The sequence below is a fragment of the Henckelia pumila genome, chromosome 2 (assembly GCF_033568475.1).
Source record: "Henckelia pumila isolate YLH828 chromosome 2, ASM3356847v2, whole genome shotgun sequence".
Classification (NCBI taxonomy): Eukaryota; Viridiplantae; Streptophyta; class Magnoliopsida; order Lamiales; family Gesneriaceae; genus Henckelia; species Henckelia pumila.
Window position 1 is genome coordinate 154,879,740 of NC_133121.1, and position 6,000 is coordinate 154,885,739.

Here is a 6,000-nt window from a genome sequence, read left to right on the forward strand (position 1 = left end):
GAGAAACACTCAGATCTCTCACCCCTTACTTTTTCTCCCAGATGATACCGAGAAACAGTTAGAAGAAAAAGAACACGACATGTTTTGGGGATGTTGATGAGAAGAGACCTTTTTTATTTAGTTTTGTTAATTTTGGATTTTTATCGTTAGTTTTGATTATTTTAAAGTTATAAGACGCTTCTTCAAGTTTTATTCGTTTTTGGATTTCTGAGTTGTAAAGACAATATTTTTGAGTTTATTTATGAAAAAGACAGGTTTGGTTTAGACTGCACTACGAGGCTAGTTATTTTTATAATTTGTGTGAATTTTAAACAACGCCGATGACATGTATCGGTCGCAGGGTATGCCATTTCAGTGGTATCAGAGCCGTCAGGTTCATAATCCGGATGAGATTTCGTACATAAAATTGGACCTCGTCAAAATTAAATCTGTAGTAGCCCGATTCTATTTTACAAGATTATTTTTCTAATCATTTTTAGATTTAATAAAACATGGTTAAGAGATTTTAATATAATCTAACGGACCAAAGAATTAGATTCAGAAGGCCCGAGAAATGTTAATGGGATTATTGGGCCTAAATAGGATCGGAATTCCGAACCAAGATCGGAACGTCTGATCATATCGGAACCAGCGAAGTCAGTTCGGAAGCAACGTGGACGATCGGAACGTCCAATCAGGAGATCAGAGCTTCCGATCTGTATCATCCAAGACGTGGCATTAGAGCTTGTACACGTATCTGCATGCAGGAGATCGAAACCTCCGAAGTACAGATCGGAGCTTCCGATCGTAGCCGATGGACACGTTGCATACATGCACCGATCGGAACTTCTGATCAGGGGATCGGAGCTTCCGATTGTAGTCTATCAATAGGGGCCGAGATGGCCTTATTTTGAACATTCCAAACCTCTCCTTTACCCATGTTAGCTATATTTTAAGGGCTTTTGGGTACTCTTATTTTAAGAGTTGGAGTAGGTAGTTGTTTTTATATAAAACGGACAATGTACGTAGTAGTGGCCAAGCAGTGGAGCATTGGCGAGGTGTCCAAGGGTCGTAGAAAGGCTGTGCCCAAGCTCTGTGGAATTCAACATTAGCGGGCTAACGACGGACGAAGGTATAGCTCTGGCTCCTTATAAAAAATAGAGAGTATGCTATAGTTTAATTAAGGATTTTAGAGCATGTTATATGATTTTTGGCATAATAGATAATGCATGGGTATTATGTATTGTAGTTCTGCATGGTAGGCTTGGAACCTAGATGGGAGCTTCTAAGATCTGCCTTAGAAAGGTACGAAAGTACTGTTCGAGATACACTGACTGAGTATGCATGTATTATGTGTTGCATTATTTACATGGCATGATTTTATCTGCATATATTATGAAATGTTATTATGTTGCATGCATGATCATCTTGAGCTTGTATCCTAGTGATTATTCTGTAGTAGGGTGTTAACCCTATCCTGCCAGTAGATGGTTGGACATATAAACTCATGTTAGGTCACCAATATTGGTTGGAAACGTAGAATTATGTTAGGCCACCATCAGTTGGGTATGTAGGTCACCTCCTAAAGTGACGGCACAACGTGCTACCTACACAGGGCCCAAGTCTGTTCTTGACCAGATATTCTTGGCCTCGTGTCTTGGTACCCATATACTTGCATACATGAACATATAATATTGTATACTCATACTCTCGTACTGAGCATTTTATGCTCACGTTCTCGTACTGTTGCTTTTAGACACCCCATTCGATGGGACAGTTGCAGGTAGTTTACCTAAAGATCTGGAAATTAGGTGGTGAACAAGGCAGGATTGCGGGGTCAGTCACTAGGTTTTACCATGCTGGTATGTTAGTTATTTTAGTTTCCGCAGTTTATCTCTAATTATGATTGATTGCATGATTAAGCTTCTGATTAGTAGGTGATTCCGATTTGGGTCACTACATTTATGGTATCAGATCATGCAATAAGATTCTTTGGTACTTATTATTGACATTTGGGTTATCCTTGTAGATTGCAAGTTGAATTCAATGACAATAGTAGTATCAGGAATTGGAATAGCAGGATACCTAGACTTTTCCAAGATCGTCATTTCTAAGGTTGGCATCAAAGTTTCGTATTATGTGGATCCCAGATTGAGCTGGAAGAGAAGATCCAGTTATCAACTCCAGACACTTCTTGGAATTGAATGTAATGTGTGACATGTAGTCATCCATTCAGCTTCGACCAAGGAAGCCACCACTAAAAACCCTCCACTAGTAGTTGGAGAGATTGTCAGAAGATCCTGCCGGAGAATAGACCATTTAATTGGTAGTTTTCGGTAGTAAGATTAAATCTTTTAGATCTTGCGAGGGAGAAGTTCTACTGACATGCCTGAATTGATGCTTTCGTGTGTGGCAGAAGAGAAATCTCATGTTCAAGATCAGTAGACGAAATGAAAGATTTCCGCATTTAGTCAGATTGTAAGATTTCAGTTGTATTTGGGTTTTAAATACTGTATAAGTTTTATTGTAAATAGTATTTTAGTTGTAAGCATTTGATTCAGATGTATTTTAGATATTTGATGTACTAGTATTTGTTGTATTGTACATCTTTTTAATTGTAATCTTTTGCAAAATTTGTTTATTACATGGGATTGTAATAAAGATTGTATAGAACCTGGGTTATTGGTTCAATTATTGTAATTGTAATCTGTGTATTATTAGGATTGAATTATGCATGTTTTCAGTTGAATAGTTCTATAAGTATTACTTAGAATATTCTATCGAGACGTAGTATTTTCCAAGGATGATGTGTTTTCATCAGGGGCAAAGTGATGAATTATACCAAGTGCTGTGGACTGTGTGGATATATGACTAGACGGAGAGGAAGTGCGACCCAATGTTTGTATTACTCTGGAAGCCTTTCGTGCTTCAGAGGATTTCTGGGAGCTTTTCTTGCTTCAGATTGTTATTTTGGGGGAGACTACCTCAGTTTTGTGTTTTTCAACAACCACAGTGGGGGTATAGATATTCGATATTTGGATCCTCTCGTTAAGATTTAGTTAATATTGAGATTTAGTATTCAAGGAAATTAGTTATCGTCTGACATCGTCAGAGATACATATGTTGAATTTATGCTGTCAGAATTAGTCTTGGAAGGAATTTTCCTTGACAAGTGATCGTTCTGAGCAAATAAGGTTTTGATCTATTAATTTGGTATTACTAGACATATAGATCTAGTAAGTAGAAGGATTTCTACCAGTAGTTATTCACAGTATCGTCTGTAGTAACCCGTATCTGGAATTATTTATTAATAGTAATTAATCGAGTGATCATGTTTAGATTAAGTAAAACATGATTAAAGAAATTTCAGATGGATTAACGGAGTCCGAAAATGGATCCAGAATGCTCGAAAATAGACTGGTAGAGTTTCGAGCCAAAGCAAGATCGGACGGTCCGTTTGCAAGATTGGACACTCCGTTCTGCTAGGGCTGATGTCATCTGTGATGTCAACATGTCAACGTCACTGCTTACGCATGCGAGGTGACATCGGACGGTCCGGTGGTCAGGATTGGATGCTCCGATCGTACGTCAGGACAGGTGTGTGGTTGCATGAGATTGGATGGACGCGTGGTGGAGATCGGATGCTCCGATGGATGATCGGACGCTCCGATGGCGTGATCGGACGGTCCGATCGCTGTCCATAAATATGGGATCCAAGGCTCACTTTCAACTCGCCCTTTTCTATCTTTTCTCTCTCGTCCTTAGACTTTCTAGCCAGATCTAGGATTTTCTAGGCGTCTTATTGGGAATCCGGAAGTAGCGGAGGGATCCCGGCGTTGTAGCGGAGCTGTGCCTAAGTTTTGAGGAAGTCGCCATCAGCGGGCTGAAGACGGACGCATGTATAGCTATGGTCTCCTTAAATTATTTATAGGAGTATGCAATAGATTAGTTAAGGCTTTTAGACCTTAAATATTTATGCATGAGTGTTTCCATTGTAGAGCTAATGATAGTCTTGGAACCTAAAGTGGGATTGCTATGACTACCTATAGTAAGGTACGTAAGTACTGACTGAGATTTCCAGCGGGTATGCATGCTTATGTGTTGCATTTATATGTCATGTTATGCATGGTATTGAATGGGTTATTATGCGGCATGTGCATTTCATATAGTGCCTGTACATCTTTTGAGATGAGCCATGTAGAGCCGCTCAGCCCTGTTCGGACGGTCGATGTCGAGTGCCCCGCGACCTACGGGTAGGCCGGCACTGGAATCTGGGGGACACAATCCACGTTTGGTAGGAATGAGGGAAGTACCCAGTGGTTTGGTTCCTTGATTGGTACTACTCATATCCTAGGCGTCAGTTTGAGCTGTTTGTATACAGTTATCCCAGATATGGATACCCAGTCATATTCATTTGCATGCATCATGTTTGTATGTTTACACGTACTTTCGTATTGAGCGTAGTCGTTCACGTCCAGTATTTTTTGTATGTCTGGACACCCCATTCGACGGGGCAGATGCAGGTGCAAGTAGTGTGCCCAGTAGCTTGGAGAGGCCAGTGACCAGTGGAAACAACAGGATTAGCTGTAGGTTTTAGATAATTCGATTTGGTTGTATATCAAATTTGTTTAGTCGGTTGTATTCCGCTGACCAACATTTATTTAAGTTTTCCGCAGCGAATTTATGTATTTATTTTAATTGCATGCTTAATTATGTTCCAAACTGTGATTAGGTAGTGGATCCGGATTGGGTCGCTACATCGTAAGAACGAGTTAAGGGCTTTTCGGTTGATTTCTTGGGTTAAGACATGTTTGAGGAGAAATAATGTATAAGTTGGGTAAACAACTTAGGGGCAGCCACTCACTAACCTAATATTCTTATTTTGAGTTGGGTTTTTATTCCCTAAATTTGCATATTCGTGTGTGTCAGTTCTCAAATTCAAGTTGAGTAAAGTTAAAACAAGTTGAAGTATTTTCTTTTGCATCAAAAGTAAAGTTAAAGTTCCAAGTCAAGGAAAGTAAAAGTTTTGAATGAAGTAAGTTGATTTATGACATAGACGTGTAGGGAGGGACCGGGAGAAATCTTGGTTTCCCTACCACTGAGACGGGTTTGGACGGGCTGGAAGAAATCTTGGCTTCCCTTACCAACAGACGGGTTTGGACGGGCTGGAAGAAATCTTGGCTTCCCCTACCAACAGACGGGTTTGGACGGGCTGAGAGAAATCTTGGCTTCCCTTTCCAACAGACGGGTTTGGACGGGCTGGGAGAAATCTTAGCCTCCCTGTGAGACCTCGGTTCTAAACCACTAATCTTGGATTAAACAACAATTAAGCATACAAGATCCAAGATTAAAAAGCAATAAGGAAATTTTTTTTGAAATAGTGCCTCGCACGATCGATAAGATTCAACCGATCGAGCGAGCCAGAAGTTGCAAACTTTGTGCCTCGGATAAAAACTAGCACCACTCGATCGATAAGATTCAACCAATCGAGCGGGAATCCTGAAACAAGAACAAAAACATGGCAAAATGTCACTCGCTCGATCGGTCAAATCTCACCGATCGAGCGGTGACAGCACATAAGCAAAAATATTGAAGAAACTTGATAAAACGCAAACCCAATACATTCAAATCATAATCATGCATTACAATCACAATCTCTCCAAATAATACATGAAGTTCTAGAGTTGATCAACTGCTCAAAAGGATAGAACATGCAACGAAAACATTTAACCATAAAGCTCGCATATTCGATACAACATAAACAACGAAGTTCGAGATCTAACATGTTCCAACATAAACTAGATAGACATGCTGACACGACTTCTAAACCGAGTCCCACTAATATCTCTCTCTCTTGATGCTAACCAGGTCTTTGCTGACTTGATCCTGCCCTACCTGTTGCCAAGTACGCATACAAAAACAAGCAACAATCGGATAACTCCGGTGAGAATGATATTCCCAGTAAAAGCAACATAACAAGTAATACAAGTAATGTATCAACAACATGCTTTCAAGACAACA